Source organism: Lissotriton helveticus, chromosome 1_1 (genome assembly GCF_964261635.1).
Source record: "Lissotriton helveticus chromosome 1_1, aLisHel1.1, whole genome shotgun sequence".
NCBI classification, from domain to species: domain Eukaryota; kingdom Metazoa; phylum Chordata; class Amphibia; order Caudata; family Salamandridae; genus Lissotriton; species Lissotriton helveticus.
Window position 1 is genome coordinate 1198284965 of NC_136057.1, and position 24653 is coordinate 1198309617.

The window sequence follows — 24653 nt, forward strand, 5'->3', positions numbered from 1 at the left end:
GGCAGAAAAAAGTTTTTAAAAAAAGAAAAAAATCATGGGATACGCATAGGGTACTGCGTACCCTGACGATCCCCCCACAAAAAAAGGCACCACTCTGCAAACACACCCCTTGGCGGGTTTGCAGGGGGGAAATTATTACCCTTGAATACTGGGGATCCCTGGGGGCCAAGTAGCCCACCATGAACCTCCAGTATGCCCCAGGTGGCTGCCTTGCAGAGACGTGTAAAGAGGCCATACCCCTTTTTACACCTCTCTGCAATGCAGCCCCCTGGCGCATACTGGAGGTTCCTGGAGGGCTAGTTGCCCCCCAGGGACCCCCAGTATTCAAGGGGAAATTGTTCCCCCTCTGCAAACGCGCCAGGGGGCTGCCTTGCAGAGACGTGTAAAGAGGCCACGCCTCTTTTAACATCTCTCTGCAACACAGCCCCCTGGCGCATACTGGAGGTTCCTGGTTGGCTAGTTGGCCCCCAGGGACCACCAGTATTCAAGGGAAATTAGTTCCCCCTCTGTACATGCCCCAGGGGCTGCGTTGCAGAGAGGTGTAATGAGGCCACGCCCCTTTTTACACTTCTCTGCAACGTAGCCCCCTGGTGCATACTGGAGGTTCCTGGTGGGGTAGTTGGCACCAGGGACCACCAGAATTCAAGGGGAATTAGTTCCCCCTCTGTAAACATGCCAGGGGGCTGCGTTACAGAGAGGTGAAATGAGGCCACGCCTCTTTTTACACCTCTCTGCAACGCAGCCCCCTGACGCATACTGGAGGTACCTGGTGGGCTAGTTGGCCCACAGGGGACCTCAGGATTGAAGAGGAATGAATTCCCCAACTTACAACACGCCACAGGGACCCCCAGTATGCAAGGGGACTTAATCACCCAACTAAGAACATGCTACGGGCATGTTTGCACAGTGGTGAAGGTAGGGGGCGGGGCTTTAGGTGATGTGTGGCATGTTTTAAGTTGGGGAATTAATTCCTCTTCAATTCAGAGGTCTCCTAAGGGCCAACTAGCCCACCAGGTACCTCCAGTAAGCGCCACGGAGCTGCGTTGCAGAGTGTTGTAAAAAGGGGGCGTTGCCTCTGAACACCTCTCTGCAACGCAGCTCCCTGGCGCATACTGGAGGTACCTGGTGGGCTAGTTGGCCCACAGGGGACCTCAGGATTGAAGAGGAATGAATTCCCCAACTTACAACACTCCAGAAGGCGTGTTTTCACACATGTCACCTCAGGCCCCGCCCCCTTCCTACACTATTGAGCAAAATATTCCTCTAAAATGAGGCGAACTACGAATTCCAATGTACTCACCTGTTATCAGGAGAGACCTTAGTGCTGCATCTTTCAGCCCACTACTGATCCTGAAAAGTAATTCTAACCATACTTACAGCAACTTGAATTTCCTTCCATAGGCTAACATTGACTGGCTTCACTTGGAAATTCTTCTAAGTGTGGAGTTTAGGAACTGTAAAAAGTTCCTCTAAAATCAGCCGAACTACGAATTCCAATTTACTCACCTGTTATCAGGAGAGACATCAGTGCTGCATCTTTGAGCCCAGTACTGATCCTGAAAAGTAATTCTTACCATACTTACCAGTAACTTGAATTTCCTTCCATAGGCTAACATTGACTGGTTTCACTTGGAAATTCTTCTAAGTGTGGAGTTTTGGAACTTTAAAAAATTCCTCTAAAATCAGCCGAACTACGAATTCCGATTTACTCACCTGTTATCAGGAGAGACCTCAGTGCTGCATCTTTCAGCACACTACTGATCCTGAAAAGTAATTCTAACCGTACTTACCAGTAACTTGAATTTCCTTCCATAGGCTAACATTGACTGGTTTAATTTGGAAATTCTTCGAAGTGTGGAGTTCTGGAACTTTAAAAAATCCCTCTGAAATCAGCCGAACTACGATTTCTGATTTACTCACCTGTTATCAGGAGAGACCTCAGTGCTGCATCTTTCAGCCCACTACTGATCCTGAAAAGTAATTCTAACCATACTTACGGTAACTTGTATTTCCTTCCATAGGAATCCATTGTCTGGTTTTCACCAGAAACGTTTGTGTCTATTTTCACAAACTAAAAATATTCCTTAAAAATCGCCTGTATGACTTAAACACATTCTTTCAACTGTTTACAGGAGATGCACCAGTGCTGGAACCAGGATCCACCACTGAGTAAGAAAAAGTAATGATAACACTACTTACCTGCTAAGTGAATTTCCTCCCATAGGATAACATTGGTGATTCTATGAGAAAACATTTTTGTGTCAACTTTTAAAATACAATAATATTCCTTAAAAATCACTACTGTAACTAAAACACTTTTACTCAACCGTTTACAGGAGATGTCCAAGGTCTGAATCTAGGATCCAGTCCTGTGGTTAGAAAACCAATCCATAAAGTAACTAATTGCATTTAACTAGAAAAACACATTGAGGTCAATGTTGCATTGTGTTTGAAATTGTGTTGCCCATTGCAACAACTGTAACTGCTGTACTTAAAAATCTATTGCCTATTTGCAAATTAATTAAACTAAAGTAATTCATTCTGATTTAGTATATTTTGTAATGTAATGTATAATGTAATTACAATGTAATTTAAAAAATAAAATATCTAAAAATAAATAGTTTAAAAAATGTATTATATCAGTATCACAAAATACATAACAATTAATACATTTAAAAATTTTCATTTATAAAACCTTCGAAATTCACTGAAAAAACCAAAGGTTTCAGGCTTGATATAGTTAGGAATTAGTATTTAAAAAACCTTTGAAATTCACTGAAAAAAACATAGGTTTCAGGCCTGATATAGTTAGGAGTTAGCATTAAAAAAACCTTTGAAACTCACTGAAAAAGCCATAGGTTTCAGGCCAGATATAGTTAGGAATTAACATTTAAAAAACCCTAGTAATTCACTGAAAAAAACGTAGGTTTTAGGGGTGTTATAGTTAGCTGGACATTTCACTCGTACAAAACCATTGAAATTCCTCCGATATCTTGCACGCCCGCAATACACTGCTGATGATGTCACATATTACATCATTCATGTGTGGAAATAAAATCTATAATTATGCCCCTTCGCTGCCCTCTGCGCGATCTAATTATGCCCCTTTGCACGATCCCCTTTGCGCGATTAATAATTGCCCACATTAAAAGCCGGCACCATTTTGTTTTTAATTCACCCTTTGGTGTCCCAAGACCCCGAGCACGAGCACGACACCCCTGCACCTGGCCTTCCTCATTTTCACCATCTGTCTCTGTGGTTTCTGCCAAGTCCGGGAAACCAGTACATGAGTTCCTGCCCCCCGCAGAGATGGTTCATGTTTCTGACATGAAGCACGAGCACAAACCCCCAAATGAGGAAGCCTCCCCCTTCCAACTGTCAGACTATTTCACATCGCAAGTCCCCTCACGAAGCCTAAGACACGCCCCCATTTCTTCACACTCTGGTCCTCTTGCTGATCTTTGTTCCTCTATCTGCCACGACCTGTTTGTTCCTATATTTTGCCTCGTGACCAAGACTGTATAAATATTCTGCTGTTGAAAATAAAGACACCCCCACTTCAAGAGAGGGACTTGAGAGATTGCTCCTGTGCCCGCTTGGTGCTGGAAGCGCTCCCCTTAACTCAAGTTATTGGTCTTCTCCTCCTTCATTGGAGCACCACGGACTCCTCGCTTTGCATTGACAAGAAATTATGATTTATTAAGCGTAGAAATTCAGAAATGAGGTAATAAGTACATTTAATTTACCACACATGACATGGTCAGTGACATCACTGATGACATCTCAAATGACATCACTGATGACATCACTGATGATATCATCCAGTGAATGTGGTTTGCTTCGTTATTTAAATATGTATTACATATATAGCAATTTGCATTGAAGAATGAGTGGATATATAAATATAAATATCTGGATGGAGGCTTTAGTAGCAGTGTGATTGACTGTTTGCTTGACTAATTTAAAGTGTCTCTCTAAATATATTGGATAGTGACTAAACTGTGTGAACATCTGTATCCCTTTGTCAGTTGTTGTAAAAACTACTCCTCCAGTTGGTAAGTAGTGAATTTAAAGTTTATATTAGTTATTGATTAGTTAACTGAGTATTTGCATGGGAGAGTGAATGTGTGTGTGGTTCGGTGGGAGGTGTGTGACTGCCCAAATTATATATATATATATATATATATATATATATATATATATATATATATATATATATATATATATATATATATATATATATATATATATATATATATATATATATATATATATATATATATATATATATATATATATATATATATATTCACTGAAAAAACCATAGGTTATAGACCATATATAGTTAGGAATTAGCATTTACAAAACCTTGAAAATTCACTGAAAAAATCATAGGTTATAGACCATATATAGTTAGGAATTAGCATTTTTAAAACCTTATTTTACTCACACAAAACCATTGAAATTCGCATATATAGTTAGTTGCACTAACTATATATTTCACGCACCCGCAATCCACTGCTGATGATGTCACATATTACATCATTCATGACATGGTCAGTGACATCACTGATGACATCACTGATGACGGAGTGTGACGAACTGCTCTGCTATGGGGAGCAGAGTGTTGAACTCATTGCCATAAAGAAACAGCAACACCGCTGCCCTGCCAGTCCCTAAATGTTCACATTTTTTGCTCCTGTTGAGCAGTTTTGGAATCCCTGTTTTTGTTTTTCCCCTGAAAAAAATCCCAAAAAAATATAAAATCGTTTTAAAAAGTCTAAAAAAATATAAAACAACAAAAACAAAAAAAAGTTCTTTTCAGAACTACCTCCAATTTATAAAAAAAATGCTATGGTACGCTCCCTGGTGCGAAATTTGAATTTTTTTTTTTGTTTTACCCGCGGGACCCTTTTATGGCCTCCACATCAAAACTAGGGGGTCAGGGGGGGTGTACCCTGCCCCCTTTTGCTCATTTCCCCCTTTGGTTTTTGCCACTGCGGACAGTTTTGAATGTTTACAGACACCTGAGAACCAATCAGCTTGTCGTGCGCAAGTCGCGTGGCGCTCCCGGATCGCTCCCCGGTACGCGTACCGGGGCGCGGCTCTAGATATATCAATTTTTTTAAACCTAAATTACTCAAAATCCACTGGAGCACATATCTTGAGACATAGCAAAGGCACATCGGGCTACCAGTCCCTACAATTTTGCCAAGTTTGGTGCAAATCCATTCAGCCGTTCGAGCTAAAACTGCGACAGACCGCCCTATGGAAATTAACATGTAGAAAACACGTTTTGGGACCCCCCTTTTATCTCAGCCCCCGCTTGACAAATCCCCCCCAAACTTTCAGGGAAGGAGCGGAGAGCCGCGAGGCAAAGTTGCTGAAAAATTCATCCTGATTGCTCAACCGGCGCCAAAGTTATTCCAAATAGAATGTTGCGATTTTCCTATGGAAATCGATCCTAACTATATGTACCTACTGGCGACCACCAGTAGGTAATATACATATATATATATTCTTGCTGCAATGAGAGGTACCACCATTGTAGCTATAGTAGGTGCAAGAATTGAATACATAAGGGTCCTATATTTAGCACCCAAAAAAGATTAGCTTGATTGTAAAATAAAGAAAATAAGGGAGTTCAATTGGTGGCTGCACTAAACATACATGATTGAAGCTTAGGGGCTCAAACAAATAACAGGCATCAACTAAAGACGTGTGATCAATAAGATAATGTCCAAGCTACGGTTATTAAATGACCTAGTAAAACTATTGGACAACTAGCAGCGTTCCAATCGATTCTACTTCGCCCCCTAACATAAGTGCCCATGCTGATCTTAGGTGGAAGAACATATCTTGGCATTCCTTATGTGGAAGTAGGCTGAGGCATCTCGGATATCACTGGTAGAACAATCGCCCGAAGAATTACAACAAGATATTGGCCTTAAAATATTGAAACTGAAATTCAGGACCATTCTTTTCTTTCTTCCATCTACCAGATGACACTAACACATACAGATTATCAGATACAATTTGATTGTCTTTGGTGCCTAATACAATTATTTTATTATTACTATTACATATTATATTATTATTAGTAGTAGTACTAGTGGAAGTATTAATATAATACTTGTCATTGATGGTAATAAGAGCAAAGAACTATGTAATACTGTAATATTTCTGCCTATGTTTAGCAACTTGAACCTCATAGCCATGATGGAGGATGTGATGGAGAGCTGGAAGCGTATAGCAGGTCATGGCAAAAATTCAAGGGCGTCACAATTCCTGTCCTAAATCTAGAGAATGTGTTTTATATAGAAGCAAAAACAGATTAACAATTTTAACACATTTAAATTTGAGGTGTACAAAGTGTATGCTACCTTGTGCATGATAAATACACCTTCATGCGGATTCATATTTTGCTCATATATATGTAGTCAAGAAAGGGCCTCACATTTATTTATTTATTTATTCTTGCGTTTTTATATAGAGTAAACTTTACCCGAAGGTGCCAGAGCGTTTTACAATAGAACTAGTCATATTACATAAGGACTTCAGATTACATGCATTACATAAAAGATTCAAACAGATAAACTCTAAATTCACATAAGAATGGTAGAATGTACATAAGTCAACCACAGATACTAGTGGTTAGAGTTACATATATACAAGTTGCAAATTCACTCAAGGTTACATTTTAAGACATTTTTAAGCAATTAGGGTTGGACAAATATATATTACATAATTACACAGCATGATCTTCTCGACATTGCTGGGGTGTTTGCTTTCATTCCAGCCTTCAGGGTGTTGTTACACTCACAGGTGGAGATCTTGGGCCCGGAGGGATCCCCGAGCTGGTAATGGTCAGATGCCCTCAACGCATACATAGAGGGGAGCAAGCCAGCTAACGTGCACCAGGTGGGACAACCTTCCTGGTTGTCCCCTTGCACTGCACCAGGCATCAGTTGAACGTCGCAGGTTTGGGGTAGCTCAATCGCAGAGGTGTGCAGCAATGCTCTCCTCACCTCCAATATGGCCACCATACCATATACAACTTAGACCACCGTGGCCCTCCTCTCAATTCACTCGCCACTCCCATACAGTCCAGGGCAAGCACCAGTCAACAGCAGGACCCAGTTGGCACCTGCAAACCCCCTAAAAGCACCAGGGCATCGCCCCTAAACTCGCCTGCACATTAGGCTCTCCAACCCTCTCCGCAGATCGCCACATTCACCATTCAGCACTCATTTGTCACATCTGTCAGCTCACACAGTGCAACATTGGCTCTCTTCACACAGTCATCTGGTGAAGTGCCAATATCACACGGTGAATACAAATGGCGAAGGAGAAACTACTCAGGTAGGTTTCCAACTCCTTTGCAGAGACTGTGAATCTCTATAAATTCCTTTACGGGTTTTGTATCCACCCAGGGACACAGCTCCTAAAGCTTTCATTAGTGTATTTTGTGGAGGGAGCAGAACCTGCTCAAACCACGAGCCCCCAAGCCTTGACCCAGCCCCATGGCCCCACCCCCTCAACGGCTGGCTTTTCACCAGAGACTGACACTAATGCCCGCTCCTCTGTCTCGGCTCTGGACCCTCTATGACTCTTCAGGCACTGATGAGCTATGCGTACCTCGCCCCCATCTCACCTCTTTTTTGATACAGTGTAAGAATGTTGGAGGTTGGCCGCCCCCCCCCCCCCGCCCCTTCCCACCGCACCATTGCATTTGCACTATACTGCCCCTATTACATGCATACTACGAACCTCCAAAATAGTAACCTGCATAGAGAAAATATTAACTGAATATCTATTTTTGTTGTTCTCAAGGTAAATCATCTGAACGCCCGCGGACCCTAGAAATGCAGTATACAAACAAATGCATGTCGTTATATAGTCATTGTTCCCATGATGACACGAGCTTCCTTTCCACGCTCTTTATTATTAGTTACAAGTAAATAATTAATCTGCATCATGTTCCATGAACAGGGCTCAAAAAGGAAAAATAAAAAAAGAATGTCAATAAACGTGGATTAGCCTAGTAAAGGTCAATTCTAATGCCACGTTATCATAATTAAGCTTTCAGTTTGTTGTAGGAGAAGGAGGGGCCCGGGGAATGTCAACAACAGTTTGCAAACAGTGAAGGAGTCACGCTGGAAAAACGTGTGCGTCAAAGACGTTTTCCAAAGACGAATCACGAAAGAAAGTTTATTGACCTTTTTTTTTTTTAACCAACGCTCATATCAGCGTTCTAATCAGTGCTCGATTCTACTACTATGTCCCTTAACTCAGCGTCCATGCTGATTTTAGGTGAAAGAAAACACTTAGGCACTCCTTATGTGTGCCTTTCAATTCCGTTGGGTGATAACATCAATTTCCGTCCATATGACAACAACGTGGATCTCTGTATAGCTTCTCCAAGATATTTCAGTTGTTCAAAGCAGCCAATATCTCTAGGCGAAACTCCAGAGAGAAAAGATTCATTTCTAGGGAAATTCACAATAACCAATCCTAATGGTAATTACTAATTTCCTTGGGGACCCTCTGGATCTCAGTTGTAACCCCTTGTCCCCAGTAACTTTCTCCCGTCTGGAGTTACTGGGCTGATTACCAGTGCACTTGGGATGAGGACTCTACAGGGTGATGCAGACTTTATAAAGAACCTTCCTTACTTTTTTGTGTTCTCTGTATTTCCATCAGATGTTTTTATTCCTAATACACATCTTCCTTCATTAAAGAAATGTTATCCATACACTTTAATTTGTGGTAAAAAAAAATGTCTATAGTTTTATGGCAATTAACGACGCTACAGTTTTTATTCTCATACAAAATCTAGGTAGGATCACAAAAAATGTACGAAAAATGCAAGTTTATACTAATTAAGTGAATCGTGATTTGCTAGGGGTAAGACATAAACATTGATTTTGGTGCGGAAGAATGCACTGGGTATGGCCAAATGAAATGGAGGAATAGAGATCTCTCTTACAATATACAGTGTGATGCGAAAAAGACACGTGGTTCAAATTTGCATCTCCCAGACATTTTTAATTATCAAGACCATGATGGACCAGATTACAAAGTGTAAAATTGGTAGAATGCAATTCGCCTCAGACGTAAGTTTAAATTGCTTGTGAAATAAAAGCATTTGCACTTGTCAACTAAACTCTGGTTTTTAAACATAAGTATAAAATTCGACTTTTCTGCATGGGCATCCCATATTTTTGCGTTTGGCTGGGCCCTATTTTTTTTACTGGATTTAAACTCTGTGCACTTTAACCCTGATAAGCAGTGGTAAAGTGCCTGGGCTCCTCCTTTAAACATTGTCGAAGTGGCATATTCCAACAGCCATCCATGACAATGACAGTATCAAACTTATGTTGGGATGGAAAAATCCTCTTCATGGTAATGGGTGTGTACCCCTGCACTGTGTTCCCTACTGTACTGTTGTCTGAATCTCTGATGCTGATTTGTGTTGTCATAGGCAAAACAAATCATTTGTGTGTGCGAAAAATAGGCCTGTATCATGGATTGCAGTTTTGTTGGACCAGGAGGGGCTCCCATAGCACAAACCTTATAAGTGGTGTAAGGCTACCAACTTCAACAGGAGTTAAGCAGCACGAGTGTGGTGGGAGCAGTATACCATACAGTGATCAGTAGGAGTTAACAGATCCTTTTGAACCCTTGTCACAGGAGTGAGACCTCAAGGCTCACTTACTCTTTAAAGTTCCACTGCTGTGCACTTAACTAGCCCCTTGGGGGATGAAGTCCACTCTATTCCTGAGGTCCTCAGGAGGCAAGGGAACCTTCTCCCCCCACCAGCAGTGCTCCGACGAGCGCATTTGCAGAGTAGTGAAGAAAGGGGCTTACTGGAGGTAAAAGGATATCTTGTTGGCCCCTAAGGATACTCAGCAGTCAAGGGGACTTCATTCCCCAACCAGCAGTGCACCAGAATGCTTGTTTGCAGAGTGGAAGAGAAAGGGGGCAGACCTCTGAAAGTTCTTAGTTTTTTTCAAAGTAAAGTCCCTTAGCCCCCTTCCCTGGGCCACGTTTTGCTCCGTGGATCTCCCAGAGCCAGGCATGATAAGAATGGGGTAGGGTGATGCTTGGCCCCCCTCCCTGCGCTGATTTTGGCCCCTGGGATCTCCGGGACCCATCGCCTGGGCCCAGCCTTTCTTTTCTTTTTTTGTAATATAAAGTAAGGGGGGCCATGTGGCCCTCCTTCCCTAGGCCATGTTTGGCCCCAGGGACCCAATCATCTGGAATGTGCACCTTTTAAAAACATTTTTTTTGAAAAAAGAGAGGTGTACCCCGAGGCCCTCCACCTCGGCTGATTTAGGCCCACGGGAGCCTGCGGTGTGGGTGACTTGGTCTCCTGCAGGGCACCTACTTCTGGAACATTGTGGATCGCACGGGCAGCCTCAAGGCCCCTTCGGTCCCTGTAAGCCTCCCACCTCCTGCTGGAGCCGGCATTGATTTGAGACCCTGGGTGCTGCTAATATGAATCTTCGGGGACCTCGATGCAATGTCTGTTTCCCTGCTTGTTGACAGGTGTCAGGCAAACAGAGATACTAAGCTTTCAGCAAGTGAGAGTATTTTACTCTCGCTTGCTGAAAGAGAGTGTTTGCTGTGGCATGGCAGAAGCACAGCGCGGCCCCCGGCTACCTCCTTTAATTAAAGATACAAGCCCCAGGGAGATGGTGGTCACTGGGGTGTGGGAGAGGCCGTGTGGGCACCTCCACATAAATTATTAAAAAAAACTCAGGGAGGTGGTGGTCACCGCAGTTTATTTTACTGCTAAAGGTTGCACCCCCTCATGTATTTTTACCATGCCCCCTGGATTTGGCTCACCTAGGGCTTTAGAAAAAGGACGAGTGGGAGCCTGCACATCTTTTTTTTAAATTTACAGCAAATTTGCAGATCCTCCCGCAAGACAGTGTCAATTTTTTAAACCCAGGTAGGGTCCCTTTGGGACCCCCCCCACACTTTATCTGGAGGAGGCTGGGTATTCCTGCCCTGCCCCTTTTTCTTTATTTTTTACTTTATTCTGGGACTTGGCTTCAAGCAATCTCCAGTAGGTAGTTAAAGGCAAGACCTAGTTTCCATAAGAAAAGCGTTTTTTGTTTTGCCAATAACTTTGGCACTGTTTGAGGAATCGTCACAAAATGTTCTAACTAGAATGCCACTCATTTCAGGTGCTGTCTTGAAAGTTTCAGAGTAATTTGTCAAGCAGGGACTAAGGAAAAGGGTATTCCAATAACTTGTTTTCCCTATGTAATTTCCAATCTGGATTTTAAACACTGCTGCAGCCCAAACCACTGGACAGATTTGGAAGAAAGATAACTCTTGCTCCAGGAAGTGTGCTTTTTGTGATTTAGTATGAATTGATTCAGTAGTGGCGATCCCGGGGCTGGGGTGGTCTGTGCGGCCCGGGAAACATCCTTTACAACGCAACTTTTACCACACAGTGCCTTTACGACGCAACTTTTACAACGCAAACCATTACAACGCATTGCGCTGGGGGGCGCTCTAGGATAGGGAATAGATTTAATTTACTATCCAAAACCTTCCCTAGTGTCCATGGGGACTGGAGTTGGAATAGTAAATTAAACTATTCACTATCCAGCACACCAAAGCGTTATGCGTTGTAAAGGCATGCGTTGTAAAAACCAGTTTGGTAAAGGCATGCGTGGTAAAAGCATGTGTTGTAATGTCATACATCCGTGCGGCCCCCTACCAACTGATAAAAGTTAAAGCCCTGGGGAGGTGGCTGCTCCCCGGAGCTAGAATGTGGTCCAAGAGGTCCCCTCCTTCAAAGAAAGATACAAGCCCCGTGGAAGTGGTGATCCTCGTGGCGTGGGGGTTGCTGTGCATGTACCCTGCATAAATGATTTTTAAAAAAACCTCAGGGAGGTGGTATCCCCGCAGTTTAATTTACCGCTAAAAGGGGTGGTCCATGCTCCCCTCATGTATTTTTACCATAGCCCCTGGATTAGGCTCCCCTGGGGGCTTTAGAAAAAAGACGAGTGGGAGCCTGCACATCTTTTTTTTTTAATTTGCCACGGATTTGCAGATCTCCTCGCAAGCCTGTGTCAATTTCTTTTTAAAAAGCTCCTAATCCCAGGTAGGCTTCTTTAACATCCCCCTCACATATAACTGGAGGGGGCAGGGTATTCCTGCCCATTTTTCTTTATTTTTTACTTTTTTCTGGGACTTGACTTCAAGCATTCGCTAGTCGGTAGTTTAAGTTAAGAACATCTTTTTTTTTATTTTGCCAGTAAATTTGGCACTGTTTGATGAATCATCATAAAATGTTCCAACTAGCATGCCACTCATATCAGGTGCTGTCTTGAAAGTTTCACGGTCATTTGTCAAGCGGGGACTGAGAAAACGGGGGGGGGGTCCCATAATGTTTTTCCCCAAGCAATTTTCAATAGGGATTTTAAACACTTCTGCAGCCTGAACCGTTGGATTGATTTGGAAGAAAACTAGCTCTTGGTCCAGGAGGTGTGCTTTTTGTGATTTAAGGTAAATCGATTCAGTAGTTTTAGAGATTTAACTGAAAACCAAATTTGTATGTCTAGGAATGTGGATCCTTTGCAAATCTGACAGTCCCGCAGTGAAATCTGATTGACTGCCAACACCCCAACTAGGAAGTGTTGAAAGCCAATTATTAAATAAAAAGGGGGCAGCGTAGGAATACCATGACTCCACAGGCCTGGTGCATGTTGTGGTCCCCCTGAGACCTGGTCAGGGCATTAAAACATGATTTTGGTATTTTTCAACAGAAATCGTGGAGGATCTGCAAATTAGGTGGGAAAAAAACAAGCATGGGTTTACACACTTGATTTTTTATGAACCACCAATTTCTGGGGTCATGCTTTTAATACTGTAAATTGGAGGGGGTGGATGTGTCCCCCGTCTGCAAGGGGAGTTACACCCCTGGGGATCACCACTTCCCCACGGTTTATTTTTATAATTGGAAAGACGCACGCGGTCATCCTCTTCAGGCCTTTAAAGGCACCGGGGACCACCACCTCCCTGGAGCTTGATATTTTGAAAAGAGTAGACCGTGCAGACACCCTCCTACTTCCTAATTACCCTGGGGGCCGCCACCCCCCTGGGTCACAAAAGTACTGAAAACAGGGAGGAGTACCATGCAACACCCATCCCAGGCTACATTTGGCCCTGGGAACTACCACCTCCCCAGGGCATGGCCATATGCAAAGTGGGAGTGGGGTGTGTGGCCCCCTCTTGAAGCCACTAATGGACTTGGGTACCTCCATCCCCCAGTGCCGGCTCCCTACTTCCCAAGTGCCCACCCTCAAGAGATAGCAGTTTGCATTTGCGTGTTGAGAGATTTGACAGCTCCCACTAAGTGAGAGCAAACTGTAAGTCCACTGGCAGGAGCAGAAAAACTGCTCACACTTGCTGGTGGCTGGCTTTCATCTAAGGATTGCTCCTGCATGCAGGCAACAGCATTTTTTGCAGCTTCCTGTATGCAGGAGCAGTGTCGGCTCTGGCAGAAGGCAAGCAGCTGGCAAGGTCCGCTGGTGCATTCAGGCTTCCCCCATGGTCCACACCTTTGCAATCTGGGTGTGCTGGTTGGGCTCCAGGGCACCCAGCATGAAGAGGCCGAGCCTCAGGGGATGGGGTCCCTTGGGCCAAAATCGGACTGGGGAGGGGACACGGCTCACCTCCTCCCTGTTGCGAGGACAATTTCAGCAAAAGTGGGGAATCTTCCTGTAATAAATTAGGTTTATTCTGGCCCTGATGCTCATTTCACAGAAATTAAACCTCAATGGGAAGCACTTACAAATATAAACTTAGCATGTGCCCCAGTTCTTGCAAAGGCAATGCAAATGTGTTTCCTCTTGTATTCTACATTGAAAAACAATATGAACTCCTTAATTGAGGTGCATGGATCGTTGATCTATTGGAGCACAATCTGATTTGTAGCAACTGTGATGAGTGGATTCTATCTTGTTGTCTCCTGGTGAGAGCAGACTCCATTGTTCTCCCTTTTAAATACCCTAAAGCTCCAAATGTCCAAAATCTATAGTACCACTCACACACACACACACACACACACTCAAAGACACACACAGGCACTCATAGACCCACTCACAGACCCACACTGGCACTCACAGACCCATTCACAGACCTACACAGCCACTCACACAACCATACAGTCACTCACACACCCACCCACTGACACACCCATATAACCACTCACAGACCCATAGAGCCACTCACACAGCCACTCACACATCTAGAAACCTACACACACACCCACTCACACACCCACTTACAGATCCATACAGCCAATCAAACACCCATTCTGAGACCCATACAACCAATCACCCATGCACTTACAGACCCATACAGCCACTCATAAAACTAGTCCACACACACACAGCTACTCACATACTCACTCATAGACCCATATTGCTTCACACACCCTCTCACTGACCCATATAGCTACTCACATACCCACTCACAGACCCATACAGCTACTCACACACCTAATAACCTACTCACACACCCACTCACAGACCCAAATTGCTACTAACATCCACTCACTTCCTTATACAGCCACTCACACACTCACTCTCAAAGTTTACAGATTACAGTTAGGACATATAATAAAAAAACTGAGAGATTCATTATAAAAAACAAAGCTTACAGGGATGTTATAATTAGAAAATAACATTTAAAAAACACAGAAATTGACAAAAAAAACCAAAGGTTACAGCGACATTATAGTTAGAAAACAGAATTTAAAATAGCCTTAAAAATTCACTGAAAAACCAAAGATTACAGGGACTTTGTAGTTAGGCTCAGGTTTCACTCATACAAAACCAGTACAATTCAGCAGTTATAGTTACATGAGATAACTATAACTTGAACCCCTGCAATGCACTGCTTATGGTCTCACATATTGCATCACTCATGACATGGTCAGTGACATCACTGATGACATCATTGATAACATTATCCACAGAAACACTCGCACATCCACTTACACACCCACACAACTACTCACACACCCGTTCACATATCCAAACAACCTCACACACGCCCACAGAACCCTTCACAGATCCATACAACCACTCACACACCCATACAACCAATCACACACCCACTTCTACACCCACAAAACCACTCACAGACCCGTAAATCACTCATACACTAAATTACACACCCAAACAACCACTCACATGTCCACTCACATACCCTCGCAACCGCTAACACACCCACTTACACACTCATACAATCACTCACACACCCAAACAGCCACTTACATGCCCATTCACACACCCATACAACAGCTGACACATCCACTTACACACTCATACAACCACTCACACACCTAGCCACACACCCATACAACCACTCACACACTCACTTACACACCTACACAGCTTCTCAAACACCTATTCACATACCCATACAACTACTCATATATGTACTAACACACCCACGTGCACATCCATACAACCAATCGCACAGCCAGCCACATACCCCAAAAAAACACTCACAAACCTATTCACAGACCCATACAGCCACTCACTTATTCACTGTCAGACCTATACAGCCACTCACACATTCACTGCAGATCCAAACAGTCACTCACACACCCACTCACACACTCATATGTAAATGTAAATTGTTACTTGTATAGCGCACTACTCACCCGCAAGGGTCTCAAGGCGCTTGTACGAATACCGCTGTGGAACCCATCCTGGCTTTCCCTGTGAGGTGTCCACTCCTGGGCACCTTCAATGTGGGGGCCAGGCATCCTTAGCGTTGTGGGGGCCATTGTGGAGATTAAGCAAGCTATTGCCCAGAGTTGCAGAGTGGGACTCCATGATTGGAATAGGCACCGAGGCGAGAATTATCAGGTCCATGGAATTTTGAGCCCAAGACCCGCCATGGCGGGGAATTGAACCCTGGTCCTGGGCTAGACCTCTGCATCAGGGTCTGCTGCTTTAACCATTGAGCCACACTTCTCCATATGGCCACTCAGACACCCACTCACACACTGATACAGGCAATTGTCTCCACAACACCTTGACACTGATTTATGTAAGATTGATTTGTGATAAGGTGCTTTCCTTAATTTATGATTGACAATCCCCTGATTTCTTTCAAGCACCAAGAAACTCCTGAGTTTCCTTTCATGTTTTAATTTTTGCAGAGTTTGTTTTCACTTCATTGTTTTGTTTTCTTTGTGTATATTTAGAACATTAAATATTTTTGTTCGCTGTTCACATAAAATACAAATACCCAAGGTCCCTGACCTTTCAAATTGGGTTCCCTTGTCTACATATAACTTCCTTTTCTATGTGTCATGCAGAATACAGCACACATAGAAAGAGGAAAAAACAAGGAGAAATAAACATATTTCTCCTAGTTACACCTCACCTCAGTAGACATATGGATTTGGAGCTTCCCCATGTTGAGATGATTTTGTAAATATAGGGCAGTGTCAAGATCCATGGGTGTTGCTTGGGAAAACCCACTACAACACCCACGGAATATCTCTCGGATGCAGAGTAAGGCTACAAAGTGAATTTTTTTTTTTTTTTAAACCTTTATTAGTTGCGTTCAGCACAAAAAACATGACAGTGACAGCACCTGCAATTCATTACAACATTAAACGTGGTACATTCCAGAGAGAGGGAGCAGCTTCACTCGGGCCAGTACATCACAGGTACAGCTTAAAATGTACATCAAAGAGATACCAGTATACCAAGATCCACCCCCCCATTACAGGCACAGGTGTAAGGCGGATGATCCCCACCACCCCTCCGCTTTCAGGCATGAGGACAGGCCATCAGGGGCGGCGCCGCCACAACCCATCAAACCTCCATCGTCCGTGATCTGTCCAGTCAGTAGGCTACGCCATTACGTGCAGCTTTGTACCACCCGCGCGGTGAGCGTGTGCACCCCTGCCAAGCAGCGCAACCAGCGTCTAGTGTAGGGATATGCAGGTCCTACCAAAGAGCGAGGCCGCGCTCATCGCTCCCCTTCGCAAGTGTCACCTGCGTCAACGAGTATGTGTGGCCAACAGTGTGTGCGCCCACCATCACAATCCCAAGATTCGGATGAGTAAAAGAGGTCCCTCCCTAAAGCAGTGTCACCAGGCCTACGAGTGTTACCAGCCCCCTCAATATCAGTCATAAACAAATGTCACGACTACCCAATTTAATGCAGGTGGTGTAAATTACCTCTAACCATGTGTGAAGTAGTATGGTGAATGCGGTAAGTAGCAACCTATACGCTCACTGGCTCGGGACCGGTTCGTCATCTCCAGAGGAATCGCTGTGCGTCGCCTGAGACAGCCAGTACACATGTAAGGGGGACCAAAAATCGCTAGGCGCGCATCGGGCGGGTAACAGTTCCGCATAAACACCATGCTGGTCCTGGCAGTATGTGAGGTCGTCGAGCCATTCCTTAAATTTTGGTGCTCTCCCTCTCCCCCACCTGCAAGCTATCCTTCGCTTAGCGAGGAGCAGCGCAATGTCAACAAATTTGCGGTCGGGTTTGGGCACTTGCTTGGTATACCCCAGTAGCATCACTATTGGTTCCATTGGTAGTGGGCCAGCAATCATTATCTGGAGTGCGGCGTGTACCTGTTCCCAATAGGTTTGTATGACTCCACATTCCCAGGCCAGATGAAGGAAATCCGCGCCAGTCGCCCGGCACCTAACACACCTATCATCCTCCGAGAGATGAAACCGGAGTTTCCTGACTGGGGTATAATAGTAGCGTTGCACAAACTTATAGTGAATAATTTTCAACCGACAGCTGGAGGAAATCTTAGCCGTGACTGCGCAGCAATAGCTCCATTGCTCATCCGTAAGTGCAGATGGCAGTTCAGAGTCCCAGTTAGTCCGGGCTTTCGGCAGTATCACTGGGCGTTGCCCACGTATAGCGGCGTACAGTTTAGACACTAAGTGCTTGCCACCGGAGACGAGCATGACATGCAATGGCAGTACTGTCCCAGGTTCTTCCGGGAAGTTGGGGAGTATTTCGCGCATACCCTGCCGGAGCCTGATATAGTAGAACACCTCCATGGGCGTCGGAGGAGTAGTTTGGAACAACTGTTCCTTGGTACGGAACGTTCCGTCCTGAAATAGGTCTCCCCACGTATGAAGGTGTATGCGTTTACACATGGACCGAAATCCGTTTTCCGTTAAAAGAGAAAGTTTCGGGTGATATGCAAGGGGCAGTGCCGGGGAATAGAGCATGGGGGCGTCCAACAGTTTAGTTACTCTCCGCCAGGCATCAATAGTACAGGTGACAGTGGTAGCGGGCGTCTCCACATCCCCGATCAGTCCCATCAGCATGCCCTTGAGCGGGAGCGGATGAACGATCCAGTCCTCAGCAGCGACCTGTGGCATAAAGGGAGCGGGGTTAACCCAGTGGTAGGAGTGTTGAGCCTGAGCACTGAGATAGTATAATTCCATGTCGGGCACATCGAATCCTCCCCTATCGTATGGCTGCGTTAAGACCCTCCAGCTAAGGCGTGGTTGCTTTCCACCCCAGAAAAGGCGCAGTAGCTCAGAGCGGAGCCGTTTGAAAAAATAGGCCCCCGGGTAGTAGGGAATGTTTTGGAATAGATATAAGAACCGCGGGAGGACGACCATCTTGATCAGGGAAGCCCTCCCTGCCATCGATATCGGCAAGGCCCGCCAGCGGGACACATTATCAGTCAACTGCGAGATAGCCACCCCGTAATTCGACCGGATAGTAACGTCTTTCTCGAGCGACACCTCTATGCCCAGGTACCTCAAGTCTGAGCTGCACCATTCCAGGGGGTAATCCAGCGGGAACCGGGTTACCGATACCGTGAGAGGGAAGAATTGCGACTTCTTCCAGTTTATATGTACCCCGGACATGCCACCGAACGCCACGAATTCCCTCAATAGCGAATTAAGGTGTTCTTGAGGGTGACGCACGTACAAAGTAACGTCATCTGCGTAGAGGGAAATACTTATCTGCCGCTGAAGGCAGTTGAAGGCACTGGCCTTGTGCAATTGTAGAATTCTGCAAGCCAATGGCTCTATCGCTAAGGCGAAAAGCAGGGGTGACAGAGGGCAACCCTGCCGAGTCCCCCTCGTGATCGGCATCTGTGTCGAAAGCACCCCGTTGACGACGACCCTGGCGACCGGTGAGGTGTAGAGTAGTTGCACCCAGGCTATGAAGATCCGGGGGAACCCCATTCTGCTCAGAATAGCTATCAGGTAACCCCACTCCACCGAATCGAACGCCTTGGTGGCGTCCAGAAACACGGCAGCGACCGGCAAGTCGGGCGAGATGGTGGGTATCAGGGAGAACAGTGTGCGTAAGTTATGGGATGTGGCCCTCCCCGGGACGAAGCCAGATTGGTCCGGCAGCACCAGGGTATTCATAAGTAGAGACAACCTGGTCGCCAGCACTTTCGCGAGAATCTTCGCATCGCAGTTTAGCAGTGACAGAGGGCGATAGGCATCAGTGTCCTTCGGATCCTTTCCCGGTTTCAAAAGTGACGTGATCGCTACCTCTCTCATGGAGCCCGGAAGTATCCCTACCTCGAGCGAGTCCTCGAAGACCTCCTTCAGCACCGGCGCCATTATATCGATGTAGCATTTATAAAATTCGGCCGGTAGGCCGTCCAGCCCCGCCGCTTTGCCATTGCCAAGGGACATGATCGCCTCTCTGATCTCGTCCAGTTCGAACGGGCATCCCAAGAATGCCCTATCGCTATCACTAAGCCAGCAGAGTGCGATGTCATCCAGGAAATTACCGAACTCCACCTCACCCACCTGCTGCGTGGAGTATAAACGCTGGTAGTGCTGTAGAAAGGTGGTTTGAATTCCTTGGGAATCCTGGTAAGTCCTACCCTCCCCATCAGAGATTTCCAGGATATGGGTGGCGAAGCGCTGGTGCCTCGTGAGAGCAGCCAGCACCTTTCCCGGACGGTCCCCCTCACAGTAGCGCCTAGCCGTCCAGTATTTGCCCCGGAATTTCGTTTCCCTGGCCGCTTCTTCTTCGTAGGTCGACAGAAGAGCCCTGAATTTCCCCGCTAGGTCAGGGCAGGGGTTACTGATCATCTCTGCCTCCAGCGCCTTAAGCTCTGTCTCGATCTTAGTTAATGTGCGCACTATGTCCTTCAGTATACCGCAACTTTTAGAGATCGTGATCCCCCTCACTGTCACCTTAAAGGCTTCCCAGATCGTTTCGACCTTGTCGACCGATCCCTTGTTTCGCGGAAAGAAGGCTTCAATCTCCTCTCCCAGTTCTTGTCTAAAGACAGGGTCCAGTAAGGCTGAGGGAAAGAGCCGCCACGGCGGTCGCACCCTAGCATACCCCGGCATCCCCAAGACTGTCAAAACAGGACAATGGTCCGAGTAGGTACGAGGCAGATGTTTCACCCGGACAACTCCCCCAGCGAGGCCTCGCGAGACAAAGCAATAATCGATCCTTGCCCATGAGCGTGCATGTGCCGTAAAGTGTGTGCCTTCCCTAACTGATGCGTGTGTGTGCCTCCAGCTATCTACTAGCCCGGCCTCTGTCAGTATGCCCTGAAGTGTATCCCTGGCGTTAGTGTTGTACTGTGCACTACCGTCCGATCTATCCGCTACGGGACATAACGATAGGTTGAAGTCTCCCCCCCAAAGAATGTGAGTGGCTTCAATTTCCAGTACATGGCCCCACAGTGACAAAAAGAAACCAGGAGTGTCAACATTGGGCGCATAACTATTAACAAGTATTATGACATCAGTGCCCAAACGCCCCCAAAGGATGACGTACCTCCCCTCTCTATCCGCCCGCACTCCCAGCTTCTGAAACGGTAGCCGTTTGTTGATCAAAATAACAGTCCCCCTAGAGTACGTGGAATAGGAGGAAAACTCTCTCACACACGCTCATCTACTCGCAAACTTAGGAGTACCAGTCGGATTAAGGTGGGTTTCCTGGAGCATAGCTATCTGCACATTGTGTCGATCTAAATAAGCAATCACATTCCTGCACTTGCGGGGGTTATTAAGGCCACGGACATTCCAGGACATTATTGAGACAGTATTCGACGTATCATCACCTGTGTTGGTCATAGTATCCCTGAAAGAAGCGTTCGGCCAATGCTGCAATCCTCAATCCAGACGCACCTGATGCAAATCTTTCCGCTGTCCAGAACATTCTCTGCCTATAAACAGCCGCACTTGCATACACATGAACTCCGGTACCTGCACACATGTCATTAAAGTCTTCCGCAACAACAGTTCTGCTTTCAACAACTCGCATCCCAGCAAACAATGCCCCCCCCTCCCTCCATGCACAACAACCCCCCCTGACTCCCAGCTCCCCCCCCACCCACTGAAGCAACCCAATCTTGCCAGTACCGCATCCCCCCCTCCACCCCGACCCCAACACACAAGAACAATAGAAAAACCTTTTGGGGAATCCCCTCCTAAGGACACTAGAGGAATGCACCCAATCACCCCAACACTCCCCTCTCGATCCACGTGCGCCATACGGGGAAGACAGAGAAGGTGGGGTGGTGCCTGGCATGTGTGATCCCTGCAGGCTTTAGCCCATATTGCAAGTCAGCTCCTTCCAACTCCTCCCCCCATACCGGAAGAATCCCCAAAAAGGGTTCATGAGGCCCATCCCAGGAGCAACCGCTGTTCATCACTGTCTCTGCTCCGCTGTCGGATCGCCCAGTCCTGGAGCACCTCCAGCAGAGGGGCAAGAAAAATGCACAAAAAACAGGTGTCGCTCAACAGCAATCAATAATACAGCAATCCCATCAACTATGTTACTACCGGCAGGGCCGGGCCACCCCGACGGTAGCAGGCATCACAGCTCTAGGTCCAGCCGCCGTACCATCCATCGGAGGCAGTGGTCGAATGTATACAAGGACACAGTTAGGACTCCTCGTGCTCGGCAGGGTTCACGTCTGCCTCATCCTCCCTTTCATCTTGTCTGCCCCTCCTGGCAGTGCGTAGTTTCCGAACATAGTCCTCGGCCTGCTGCGGGTTCACGAAGAAGTGTTGTTTGCCCTGGTGGGTCACCCTGAGCCGCGCTGGGTACAGAAGCGCGTAGTCCACTTGCATGTCCCTCAGCTTCTTCTTCACGTCCAAGAATTTCCTACGCTGATCTTGCACCATGGGCGTAAAGTCCGGATATAGGGAGAACTGTACGCCGTCACAAGTTAGATTCCGATGCGTGCGGGCTGCGCGAAGTGCCGTGTCGCGGTCCCGGTAGTTAAGCAACCGGGCGATGATGGGCCGCGGCTGCGCCCCCGGCTTGGGGACCGGGCCCAAGGAGCGATGCGCCCGCTCCACAATAAATTGGCTGGAGAAGGCCTCCTTACCCACTGCCGTGATGAGGATGCGCTCCACGTAGTCCTCCATGCGCCCAGTGTTGGTGGATTCTGGAACTCCCGTGACGCGAATGTTGTTGCGTCTGCTCCTCGCCTCCAACTCCTCGTTCTTCGCCGCTATAACTCTCAGGATATTGTCCATTCTAGTCAGGCGCGTATCGTGGGCAGCGGCCGTGTCCTCCGAGGTAGAGATGCGCCTCTCCGCCTCCCCCAAGCGCTCCTCATGAACCTCCAGTTTCTGTGCAACCCCATCCATTCGGGATGATAAGCGGTCAACCTTGTCGACTATCGTGGCGAAGCCCTGCCGCATCTCCTCCATCATCAGTCTCAGTTCCGGGGCCAAGGGGGGAGAGGGGAGCTCAGTGCCCGACGTGTGAGAGGCTCCACTGGTCCCCGCCATGCTGCGTAACGGTTTTTTGGCAGCCGCCGGCTCGAAAGATAGCTTGGGTTGCTTATTATCATTTTTGCCCATCGTGGCTTAGCTGTGAGCACCGTCCGGGCACTGCGACCGGTGCCAACGTCCGTGCCCACTGCTCCGAACCCAGTCGGCGTGTCCTAATGGCCTCACTTGCAGCAATCGCGGAAATGGCGGTATCCGCTCCTCGAGGGTAGAGGAATCACAGGCAGCCACTCCGTCACCCCCAGGGCCCCCGCATCAATGATGGAGCTGCGGGCGATGCGACGAGGAGCAGCGACAAGCTCCGTGGTCCGGAGTCCAGGGCGAGGTAGCGGGGGGTGGCGGTAGGCCGCAGGACGTAGTTGGAGGCCCGAGCGCAGAGTGTAGGAAGCAGGGGCCGCAGGCTGGGCAATATCTATGCCCTCCGGGGGTATGTTGTTGCCACGCAGGTTCCCACTCCTAGGTCGCAGCAGGAGAACAGGGGCACCCTCGGGGCCCCGAGGCGCGATGTCGGGGAGACGTCCGCCCCCCTCGGCAGATCAAGGCCGGTGCCGCGAGGGTCACCCGGTCCTGCAGCGGCCCGCCGGGGCCGTAAGCAGCGCCCCAGCGCACCGCAGTGGCTTCGCAGGGGGAGTGACTCACCTCCGGCGCCGCACCAGGGCCCACAGCAGAATCCTCCGTCAGTGACACAGGCCCCTCAGCTCCGAGGCCCAGCCGCCTCGTGGAGAGCCGCGGCCTCGCGTGGCCAGGTGTCCGGACGCCTCAGCAGTGGGATCCAGCAGCGTTCACCGGTCAGGACTCCCAGCAGCGTAACTCCGGCATCCGATGTCGGATTTCCTCCAAAGTTGGACCGGAGGTGTAGCTCGGGTAGGTGTACCTGTACTGCAAATTCTGGGCGTCCACCCGCAGGACAAGAGGATAAATCAAGGATCCTTCTGGCCAGGCAGCCAGAGCCTCACTAGAGTGCGGCCATTAGCTAGTGCGCCCTCTAGCGCCCCTAAGGCTACAAAGTGAGTTGACCTGCGTTGCCTTTCTCAAGATTTATGAGACACCTCAAAGCCACGCAAGGCGATTTTGCATGGCTTCATAGAGCGGGTTGAGAGCCCTGCATCGCAGATATACCACTTTACATGGTGTGCAGGTTACACAGGGCTCTCATAAACAAGCCCCCAGTATATAATGCTAGGTCACCAGTTTGTGGTGTGAAGTTGCTTTTTGCGGGTTTCCCCTTGAATCAAGGTATTATTTTGTGATATAAATATTTAGCTCTTAATTCATTGAAACAGGTTTTTCTGATATTAAAGGACACAACTGTCTTCTATTAGACATTTTCAACTGGGAAGAGCACTCACCTTGATTGCCTGAAATCACAGTGAGAAAGATGCTTTGGGCATTTTGAGGTACACTGAATAAAACATGCCCTTCACCGTGGTTGATAGCTGCTTGGCTCATAACATTATGCTCACTATAACGCTGAGAGGGGCATAATGCAGGCCACTAAAGCCCATGTGGCGCAGGGTGCCCCATGCCCTTCATGGTGCCCCTAATCTTTGAGAAGCCCACATTCAGCCCAGGGTCAAATGAGATTTGGGAGAAGTCAAGGCCCATCATCAATATCCTTTTGCGTTATACCACTGTGTACAGTTGCTAAAATGAAGGAAATAAACAGCATGTTTATCTCGTTAGTGCTTTTCATGCTCATGGCCTCTCCCTCTCAAGCCCTTCTCTGCTGAAACCTAGTTTATGTAATTCAGAGTGGGTCTGTCTCTAGCATATTCACTGAAAATGTTGCATGCCGAGATGGCGTCACCATGCGCTTTATAAACCCCTTTATTATTATAAAGCAAAGCAAATATAAATTATACATGATAAATAATGCAGTCC